The following is an 11,301-nucleotide window of genomic DNA, read 5'->3' as shown; positions in this document are numbered from 1 at the left end:
CCATTTTTGTAGCCTATAATATGCTTTTGAAATAGAGTTTCCCCTCTCTCCCATTTTATGTGCCTGTACATGAAATTCGCAAGAAATATTCTGGTTCTCACCTGAGCATGAAAATAGCAACTTCCTATCTGATAACTAATTAGTCATTTTTAATGATCTCTACTCACTCTGAGACACTTTGTCCAAAGTGCCTGCCACTATGGCAACCAGTCATTTGGAAAGCACATTAGGCTAAAAACAAACATTTGTGTGGGAAGAAAATTGCTTTTCCATTCAAATTCGTATTTAATTGAATGAGTGGTAGTGGGAGGTGAGATGAAAGATAATTAACCCACAGTGTCAAGATTTTCTCAGAGTAAAGCCCTGAGTGAGGCACTCTCAGACCAGCCTCAGCCTGGAAACACCAACTCCTGACATGTGATTTCCAAGACAAGAGAACAAAGGCAAGAACTTTGAATGGGTGTGGCCAGCTAATTTTAGGAAGACAAAAAATCAACACTTGGATCTAGATTCAGTCCTGAAGATTAGTTGTAATATGTTCTTTTGCTCCTAAGACAGAATTCTTCTAAGTAATTAGATGTCATGATATTATATACTTTTACAGTTTGGCTTGTCTGTAAGAATTCTTGTATGCTCTTAAGAAAGGCAAATGTAAAAATGGTTATGAAGGAAAAGTTGTTAAAGATGAGTAGATTCTTTAATGATACTAGAAATTGTTCCTACACTAAAACTACTCCCTTTTACTCCCTTTTCCTAAAATATTTTATTTTGGCTGGGCAGTTGTCTCACACCTATAATCCTAGCACTCTGGGAGGCAGAGATGGGTAGATTCCTTGAGCTCAGAAGTTTGAGACTACCCTGAGGAAGAGCCAGATCCCTGTCTCTACTAAAAAAAAAAAAAAAAAAAAATAGCCACTGGGCTTTGTGGCTCCTGTAGTCCCAGCCACTCAGGAGAATGAGGCAAGAGGGTCACTTAAGCCCAAGAGTTTGAGATTGCTATGAGCTATGTTGCCAGGATACTCTCTCTACCCAGGGCATAGAGACTCTGTGTAAAAAAAAATATATATATTATTTTGTTCTTTTAAAACCTCTTTCTATAATGATTCATTGGAGATCATTTTGCTCTACTACCATATAAATTTAAGTTCAAAAACATTAAAGAAGTTAAACTAGATAAACACAAATGATGGCTAGGACCTAATTAAGACTTGTCCTTAAGTGAAATATAAAGTATACGTGTGTATAAATTTCATGGCTATACTTGTGACTGTGGATTGGTGACATTTGCAGTTCTTTCTCTCTTTTAGTTTCTTCCCCACTTGAGAACCTAGTAAATGGAAGCTACCACTTACATACTTTTTTGTTTTTGAGACAGAGTCTTACTCTGCTGCTGAAGTTATGGTTTTGTGGCATCATCTAGCTCACAACAGTCTCATGCTCCTGGGTGCAAGCAACCCTCTTGCCTCAGTCTCCCAAGTAGAGTTTTTTTTTTTTTTTTTTTTCTATTTTAGTAGAGATGAAGTCTTACTCTTGCTCAGGTTGGTCTCACATTCCTGAGCTGAAACCAATCCTCCTGTTGAGGCCTCCCAGAGTGCTAGGATTACAGGCATGAGCCACCACATCTGGCTCTTACTTTGATCCTTGTTTGACATTAATTTAATACTAATAATTTGATCAAATGAAATGTTACTTTCCATAAATAATTTTCTTGGCTGTAAGGAGATCAGAGAGAACTTAGCTATAAAGAAATCAGAAAGAGCTTAGCTATAAGGAGCAAATTGACCATCTTTAGCCATTTCCCAAGACATTTAGTCTCTATGTTAGGTAACATTTTGTAAAAAGATGAAATTACATGAAATAAGAGGTATGTACAGCAGACAATGAACCATCAGTTTGTATACTAAGGTACTCTAATAAAAATGATATTGCTGTAAAATCCTAACCAGCTAGATGGCCAAGGAAAGAGGAATTTTAATTTGTTGAATGTTCTACTTAACGGAATCAGAAGGACTTTTTTTGTTTCAATTTGGTTGCTAGTGTCCCACATTTAAATTTTCTACATCTTTTAAAAAATATATGTATATTTTTATTTCAGATTAAAATGAGGATACAATTGTTTAGGTTACATTGTTTTCACTTCTAAGGTAAAATTCACGGGGTAGTTGAGTCCTTCACCCAGGGGCCATGCCGTATCCCCTTACATTGTGACTGATAGAAACTGGACCTCTGCCTCTTACCACTGACAGAAATTGACTCTCACTGGATAAAAGATTTAATATATAAAACAATAAAAATTCTAGAAGAAAGTGTGGGAAAAACTCTTGACAACATTGGCCTTGGGAAAGATTTTATGAAGAAGACCCTCTTGGCAATTGCAGTGACACCAAAAATAAATAAACAGGGCAGGAGTAAGCTAAAATACTTCTATACATCTTTTTTTAAAATGCGCTAATGTAATTTTAGTTACAGTCTTTGGTGAGATTTCTTTGGGGGCAATGTCTGAAGAATAGTTTTCATTGTATAATATTAGAGATGTGAATGATGAATGTGGAGATAAACGAACTCTGACCCTGGGATCAGAAATTCCCCAACCCTGTGGCAGCTACGTATTCCTGAGGCATGGATGATTCCATAAACAATTTGTCTGTCTCAACTGTATCCTAGGTTTCAAGTCTCTGCAGTTCTCTAATAGGTAATGAATTAGAGATTCTTTTATAAATACCACCAAATTCATTAGAATGAGGTCAAGATTTTTTTTTAAAACTCAGAAGAATAATTGCTATTATATAGTGAGAAGAATAGTCAGTAATACTTTAAAATGATGATGAACTTGTATTTAGTGGCCAGTGGTTAATTACAGGCCAGATACTTTTCTAGGCACTTTACATGTATTTTCTCATTTAAATTTTGATTAACATTACAGGATAGGTATTTACACTCCCATCTTACAATGACAGATGCCTAGGTGCAGGGAGATAAATTATCTCGTCTGAGTTTATATAGGTAGGCGTTGGTAATTAAGGAGATTAAAAAATAGCTTCCTACTTGAAAAATTTGAGACTCACTTCTGCAGAGGATGGCATAAATTAAAAAAAAATTCTTTGGAGAATTTATTTTGGTCATTTTTTTATCTGCTAAAGTTGAAGGGGATGAACATCCTGGTTGGTAATATGCAATAATTGGGCTCAAGTTAGCTGCGATTTATTCCAAGTGGGTATGACAGAGAGGTCTGCTTATTGGTCTCTGTGGCAATCAGAAGGCCCACGTTGACGGGAGACATAACTGTGTCACATGGAATGCGTCTGCTCAGTATTCCTCCAGAAGACCTGCTTTTAGCCCTGTTTGAGGCATTCAGCACTGCCACAGTCACGGTCCCTGGGGTCTCAGCTGAATCTAGGCGCTTGTTTGCCAGGCAGACCTGAAATAACTGTTCTTTATTTATAGCCTCTGGCACTGTCTGAAACATTCTGCAACACAACTAGGTTAACAACTTCCAGTTAATGTAAACACTCCAAAAATGAAAGCCCCGGTGCTGAACTGCAAATACAGCCAGGCAAAGAGGAGGAATGGGCAGAGAAGGGAGCGGCCACATGCAGACTCCGGAGTCCAGGAGGCATTCTCTTAGGGGAAGAGCTGGCGAGTGCTTGATGCTATTAAGTGTGTCTGCTGTAGGCTTGCGGCTCGTGTTATTTGGATATAGCTATTACAGGGGAAAGGAGTGAACTAAGAGACAACATTTCATGACAGAATAGTCTACTTAAAACTTTGGGTCAATGCTCAAAACCCTGTAACTCAGTAACAGTAAGTGCCAGTCCTTGCAAATCCCCTTCACTATTTGCCATCATCTGAATTCCTCACTCTGTTCTTTACTGACACCATTTGAGCCACAAGGCCACTTCATGTTCTTTGAACGTGGTTCTCATACTTTCACCTGGGTGCTTGACTCACCATGGCCTTTGTGTGATATTGGCATCGCTCTTTCCTTCTTTCTTTCTGATGCTTGCTCAAGTGTTCCCTTATCAAAGTATTCCCACCACCCTGTCCTACTTAGCACTGCTGTATATCAAACGATCCCCAAATACAGCAGCCTAAAAGAACCATTTTTATTAACATTTTAGATCACAATTTTGAGAGTCAGGAATTTGAGTGGGGCTTGGCTGGATGAATCTCCCATTGCCTCCTTGACAAAGGCATTCAGTGGTATTTATTTGATGGATGGGCTATAAGGGCAGCTTTACTCACATGCTTGATACTTTGGCAGAGATGAACGGAAAGTCAGCTTCAACTAAGACTGTCTTCCAGTGTACTAGCTGTCCATTGCTGTGTAACAAACTAAATCCACCCCAAATTAGTGGCTAAATATAACAAGTGATTACCTCAGTTTCTGTGGGCCAAGGTTCCAATGCTTAGCTAGGTTCTCTGGCTCAGGGTTTCTCAGTAGGCTGCCCTGCCACCAAGGTATTTGTTGGAGTTGCAGTCATCTCCTCTTGGCTGGGGAAGCATCAAACTCACTCATATGGCTGTTGGCAGTTCTTAAGTCCTTGCTGGATGTTGACTAGAGACATAAGTTTCTTGCCCTTAGGCCTTTCTTTTTTGTTTTTTTTGTTTTTTTGTTTTTTTTGAGATGGAGCCTCAAGCTATCCCCCTGGGTAGAGTGCCATGGCATGACGCTCACAGCAACCTCCAACTCCTGGGCTCAAGCATGTCTCCTGCCTCAGCCTCCCAAGTAGCTGGGACTACAGGCGCCTGCCACAACGCCTGGCCATTTTTTGGTTGCAGCCATCATTGTTGTTTGGCGGGCCTGGGTTGGGGATTCGAACCCGCCACCTTAAGTGTATGTGGCTGGCGCCTTAGCTGCTTGAGCCACAGGCACCGAGCCCCTTAGGCCTTTCTATACATTTACCTACAGGATGGTAACTTGTATCCCCCAGAGAGGGGAACTGAATGGGAAGGAGGGAGGGAGGAATGGGGGGAGAGAGAGAGAGAATGCAAGAGAGATCAAGCAAGACAGAAGATAGCATTTTTTGGAAGTAATATCCCAACACACGGGTAGTATTCTCTGTGTTGGGACAAAACTGTTAGGGCTAATTCATACTTCAGGAGAGGGGAATGCATGAGGGTATGGATGTCAGGAAGCAGGGGGCATTCGGAGACTTGTTATATGCTTCTTGCCATAGCCAGGGGTCCACACCTGACGCGTTCTGCCTGGTACTCTCAGGGATCCTAGGGAGGGTGTTTTAAGTGAATTCCTTGGGTAGAAGGCATGAAGATTATAACCTTAGAAGTCTCAGAGTATCACTTTCATGTGAAGTCACCAAGCCCATCCCAGATTCCAAGGGAAGGGAATCAGACTCAACCGCTCAATGTAAGAATAGCAAGGAATTTGTAGGCCCCTTTGTTGGTGGCACTTTGTCACCTCATCACTCTTGTCAGTGCCACTATGGCACCCTGTCACTGAGCAAAGGAAACAGCTAGGACACGGATTAGAGGTACAATGCTTGCAAGAGGTGGACTCCCCATAGGTGTAGGGAAGCCCCCAGTAACCTCTGCTGAGGCCTTTTATTGAAACAATATACAATAAGTGTGGGGGCCCGTGTATACCCACAGGCTCAACTCCCACCCTGTTGCACCAGAAATGTTCTAGGTCTGACACCTGCTTGCTTGAGGGCTTGTCTCTGGGCTGCAAAACATTTCTTAGCCGGCCAGGATATTGTCCTGCTCCCAGTGACTCCCTCAAGAACTGGTGACTGCTCTTATAAAGCTGGTGCTCAGTCTCCTCCTGCAATGCTCTACTATGCCTCCCCCAAACACACCATATTTTTCTTATCTTGGTTCCTCTTCATGTAACTTGCATTTTAAGTATTTGTTTACGGCATATCTCTATCATCTAGAAAGTGAACTCTCTGAAGTCAGAAAAATTTGCTGTTCCTTCCCCTCCCCTTCTCCTCTCTCCCTCACGTGCAGGGTTTCTGGTACATAGTAGTTTTCCAATAAACATTTAGCACAATTATTGGGGCTTAGCAGGCCTTCACTCATTTATACCCTGCCTACTTTGCCAGCCATTTCCTATAGGTCAATATTCTCTAGTTCCATTGATTTTTTTGATGTTGTTTTCCTAAAACATGCAAAATTTATTCTTGTTTCACAGTCTTTGTATCTGCTACCTCATTTCTTTCTTGATTTCTGAAGGCCTGGGTACTTTTAATTATTCAGGTCCAAGTTTAAGTGTGACCCCTCAGGAAGGACTGTGGTAGGTTTCTAGGCATTTTCTATCTCATCACCTAGTTGTATTTTCTTCATAGCATTTATAACGAACTAATATTTTCTAGTGTGTCTGTTCATTTGTTTATTTTATCCCGCTTATATACTCTGAAATCAAGGGCCTTGTCAATTTGATCCAAATCTATTCTTTAGCACCCAAACAGTATCCAACTCATTGTTTTTGTTGAATAAAACAAGTATGATTTTGTTGAATGAAGCAAATATTTTGATACACAATGTAACATATTTTCCTTATAAAATTTAGCTCAAATTTAATGCCTATAAGTCTCCTTTTTGTGATCACTACCCCCCCATGTTTGTTGCTATAATCGTGGAATGACTGAATGTCATTACACCTCTTTCATTAATGACAATAAAATATCTACTCAAGATGAGCCTAATGACCTGGAAGTAATTGCAAAAATGTGCAAACAAGAAAGCTGCCCGTTGGCCGACAGGGTTGATATTTTATGCACAGAGCCTTGTCCTCACAACAATAAATCTGGTTCTGCACTTGGTTTTAGACCAGTGATTCTCAACCTTCCTAATGCCACACCCCCTAATATAGTTCCTCAGGTTGTGGTGACTCCCAACCATAAACTTACTTTTGTTGCTACTTTATAACTGTAATTTTGCTACTGTTATGAATCATAATGTAAATATCTGATATGCAGGACGGTCTTAGGTGACCCCTGTGAAAGGGTCGTTTGACCCACAAAGGGGTCACGACCCACAGGTTGAGAACTGCTGTTTTAGACCCATCATGTGATAAGTGACCCATCAATTGTTGATAAAAAATTGGGAGAGTTTGGTAAAACTACCTGGAGACTAAGCTCCTTTTAGAAGATGTATGAGTGAAATGGTAGAGGTAAAATAAAAAGAAACATTTACAGAGCATGTAGGCTGCAATTGAATATCAAAAATTTGCAACAGCCAGGGATTCCTTCTTGTTTTAAAATCTGTGAAATCAGGGCAGGACCTGTGGCTCAAAGGAGTAGGGCACTGGCCCCATATACCCGAGGTGGTGGGTTCAAACCCGGCCCTGGCCAAAAAAAAAAAAAAAAAAAATGAAATCGGTATATAATCACCTACACATTCATAGGAATGGTAAAACATAACTATAGTCCAGAAAGAAGGCGGCAAGAGAAAAGGGAGGGGACTTGAGGGGGGAGGCCAGAAGGAGGGAGGATTTTGGGGGAATCCAACCTAATGTGCATAATACAATGATACATTTCTGTACTATTAAGAATAGAGTATGAATATTTTTGCCACAACAAGTAAGTAAGCAAGGAGACGGTTATGTTAATCAGTTAGATGTAAACATTCCACACTGGAATCAAATCAGCACATTGTACCCACAAAATGCATTAATGTACACAGTTATGATTTAATAAAGAATTAAAAAAATAAAATTATTTTCTTATCTTTCTCTTGGTTTTATTCTTCAGCTACAAAGCCATTTTTCTTGGGAGACAATAAGATATATTTCTTCCTCTGTTACCCTGACACTTAGGAGAAAGTGACGAGCTCAGCACTTGTCGAAAATTCTTGCATCTCGGGGTTGGCTTGTCCAAATGACGGTAGGGGTACTGGTCAGGCAAAGGAGCAAGGGTCATTGGGGTTCGTTAGTCTTTAGGAAGGTAGTAGCTGTGGTCAGTTACCACACTGACCTCGTCTGTTTTAGGGAGTTATATTCCCTTTGCTTGATCGAAACGGCTACTTAAGTGTACCTCATCTCTAGCGCCAACCTCCAACAGAAAGTTCTACATAATTAAAGTGACTGTTTAAATCAGATGCTCAAGAAAAGGTTAAATGATAGGAGAGATCTTCTGGATCAGAAGATCCTTGATGATTTCTGGGTTTGGATGACTGGATTCTGTTCCGTGTCTCCTTTCTGCAGGTGAAAGAGTAGAATATTTGGGGATAAGCTTCTGTGTAGGAGCTTGTCTAGTGCTGCTTCTGTACAATGATAAGTAAGGGTGTGTTGTATATATACATACAACACGTGTCCATATACACATAATAAATACATATGTACCAGCCGTCCCTTGGATATGAACAAGGTAAGTTCTATAGGTATGTTCTTAAGCTGAAGTCATATGTAACTTAGAACAGGTACATTTAACTATTACCTATAATAGTTTCCATTTGTATTTATGAGTTATGCATAAATTGGATGTTTGTAACTTAGAGAATATCTGTAGGCATTGATGCATATACATATGTGGGGAAATCAATTCATGTCTTTTATAAACATAGTCATCAATTTCATAAGATTTAAAAGTGAGAGATGAATAAAGTCCTGTCTGATAAGAATATGAAGTTGAACGTGTTGACAGCTCATACAGGTAAGTGGGTTTTGACACAGGTTGTATTTTAGTACATAAGTGGTGCCAGGAGTTATTGACTGGAATTGCATTCAGTTTTTAGGCTTGCGCACTGCTAACAATAGCTTTTTCATCCTTTTCAAGAAGGTAGTAAATCTTTCACTCTCCTGATATTTCTTATTGCTAAATTCCAATCTTCTGCCTAAATGTTCCTTCAAAATCCATCTGAGAGTGACAAATTGTAGGACAGCTCTCCGAAGGCAATGAGATTGCCAGTAGAAAAATCACTGGGCCAGGAATTGGAAGTCTTTTCTTGTATGCGCCCGGCTCTAGCTTTTGGTGACTTTTCGCAACTTATCTAAGCAGTCTTTTTTTTTTTTCTTTTAGTTTAATGCATTTTAGAAGTAACTGTGAGGTTAAAAGAAAAAATGTGTAAAAATATATTTTGAGAACTATAAAATGCCAAAGGAATACAGGTATTATTATTTTGTCCAAGTATGTTTATGTAAGTGTAATGGTTGCTGATAGATAGAGCTACCTGGGCTCCTGGAAACACAGACCAAAATAAGGTACTAAATAAAAAGACACCATTCTTTCTATAATGAAACTTAGGGTATGTATGACTAATGGTTCATATGATCTGGTGTTTTAAGTGCTATATTCAAGGTAAACATAAAATGTTAACAAACCATGGCAGATAGATACAGACTGCTTGGGTGTATTGCAAAATGTTTCCAGAATGAAGTTGGTAGCCGCAAATTATGTTCAGATTGAGGCAGGGTAAATGACTGAATAATAACAATCTTTTGCCAGATCATAAATTCCTCGGGGACTGGGTCCAAGTTGTAATACCATCTTTCAGTGATCTGAATGATAGTGGGTGCTTAACAAATGGTTGAACATGTCATTAAGGAACAATTAACATTTTGCTGTATCTGAAACGCATCTAGATGAAACCAGAAAGCAAGATGGATATTGTGTCATGGCTTCTGAATAATCCAGGCTTCCTTTTCTTCCTTTCCTTTTTATTGAAGACATTTTGATAATGCTTGTGATGGTGAAATGATGAACAATAATTGGGACATAAATTTTGAAGTGTCTTCTACTTACCCCATTTCACAAGGGAGGGTAAATGAGACTTAGAGAGGTTGAGTAATTTGCCTGAAGTCACAGAGCTGCTAGTGGCAGAGCCTCCGTGTGAGAGGAGACGGAGGCAGAGGGCGGAAGTGATTCATCCCTCTGTTACTTTCACTCTGAGGGGCATTTCAACCACGTTCCTGTCTTCCCAGATGGTCTTGGTTGTATTTAAAAACATCGGCAACACAGAATCCCTCTGAATCACACAAATGACCACATTTGCAATGTCAGGCGTTCAAGAGGGCTAATTTAATTTAATATCCATCAGCATCACTCCATTTATATTTTAAAGATAAAGGGAAAAAGTGTTCCTTGATGTAATCTCTGGACCATTACATTCCCTTTAATGACCTTATTTGAAAATATCCCCAAATGAGGAGAAGCAAGGTGCTCCCAGACAAATTAAACTCCCTATTCTTTCCTGTCAGCGATGTCTTTTAGAAGAGCAAAGGATGATCCCTCTTGCTGTTGTCTTAGTGATCGATCCACAAAAATAGAAGGCTAATATTCTCTATGAGGCTATTCATTTCATCGTCACCATCATCACCTTCATCACCTTCATCATCATCCTAACTATGGTTTTTTTAGGGGTTTACTCTGTAACAGGTGCCCTGCTAAGCACTTTGAATGCATTGTATGGTTTTCTGTGCACAACAGCCTACGAGGTTAAAGATCCTGGAAAAAGACTGGCATTTACACAAACACCCTCTGTAGGTTAGAGTGTGACTGTGAGTTAGTCAGTCAGGGATGTAAAATTTTTGTTTAAGTGAGGCAGTTGCTGGGAGACAACAGGATCAGATGCACAAACCCTAGCCCAGCTTCCCACATGTCCCAGAGTCTCTAACTGGATCACCTAGATCCACTGAAAAGGTAAGATCTTGCCATACTGTTTTCACCATGCCACAGTTGTTTTGTGTTACTACTTAGAAAGTTGCACAACATCTCTGTTCCCTTTTTATGGAAGTTTACAGTGATGGGACCCTAATGATTCTGAAGCCAGACAGTAATAGCAAGTTCATATCCTTGTCTAGAAGCCAAAAGCAGATAGCTTCTCAGTTTTTTGAACTATATAAACTCCATCTCTGATGATTGCCCTGATTCTGGCTTAGTGGTCTTTTATCTGAGTGGTTTATTTACTTATTTATTTATTTATTTTTTTAAAAATGGAATGCTTCACGAATTTGCGTGTCATTCTTGCACAGGGGCCATGCTAATCTTCTTTGTATCGTTCCAATTTTAGTATATGTGCTGCCAAAGCAAGCACTACTTATTTATTTTTTGAGATGTGATCCAAGCTAGAGTGTGTTACTGTTCTCGGAGCTTTCTGGTCGGTGCCGCAGAGGATAGCACTGCAGATGAGATGAATAATTTGAAAAGGGAGACTGAGGCTTGCTTGGGCACTCGGTAACCACCTATCTTTATTGATTCTCTTATATGCTCTAAAACATCCGATAAAATATCAAACAGTTAAGACAGCAAAGTAAGATCTCTGAAACTGTCATAAAGATTCCAATTCAGTACAATTACTAAGGAGCAGGTATACAATTGGTACAAATTGAGAACATTTTACTTGGGG

General features: G+C 39.6%; 1 non-coding gene across 1 annotated transcript; it reads right to left on the bottom strand.

Moving 5' to 3' along the window:
• Window positions 1–10,882: 10,882 nt before the first annotated feature.
• On the bottom strand, window positions 10,883–10,989 carry LOC111727307. Its single transcript, XR_002774880.1, has one exon. It is a non-coding gene; the product is annotated as a U6 spliceosomal RNA (small nuclear RNA).
• Window positions 10,990–11,301: the final 312 nt, after the last annotated feature.

Source organism: Otolemur garnettii, unplaced genomic scaffold (genome assembly GCF_000181295.1).
Source record: "Otolemur garnettii isolate 467f Iridium unplaced genomic scaffold, OtoGar3 scaffold00003, whole genome shotgun sequence".
NCBI classification, from domain to species: domain Eukaryota; kingdom Metazoa; phylum Chordata; class Mammalia; order Primates; family Galagidae; genus Otolemur; species Otolemur garnettii.
This window is presented reverse-complemented; position numbering and strand designations above follow the sequence as displayed.